Raw genomic sequence first — 316 nt, 5'->3', positions numbered from 1 at the left:
ATTTCTCCGATCACAAATGCTGACATGGTTTTATGTTTACGCGGCGCGATGCAACGCAATGCGAAAAAAAGACAGTATAAGTCATTATAATCCGTAATTATGTCCCCACTGGATGCAGCAAATGCCTAGTTTATAATGGGTTTTAATGTTTTTGTCTCGTCCCTCTGGCCGGGACATGCCATCCTAGTATGGTAAGGGGCGTAACATTTCCGTCACACGCTTGAGGTATTCGGCCAATCACAACGCACTAGATAGCTGGCCAATCAGAGCACACCTCGCTTTTCAGACCGACGAGCTTTGTAAAAAATCGTTTCAG

Source organism: Sinocyclocheilus rhinocerous, unplaced genomic scaffold (assembly GCF_001515625.1).
Source record: "Sinocyclocheilus rhinocerous isolate Xijiao unplaced genomic scaffold, SAMN03320098_v1.1 scaffold5739, whole genome shotgun sequence".
Lineage (NCBI taxonomy): Eukaryota > Metazoa > Chordata > Actinopteri > Cypriniformes > Cyprinidae > Sinocyclocheilus > Sinocyclocheilus rhinocerous.
Note: the sequence above shows the minus strand (reverse complement) of the source record.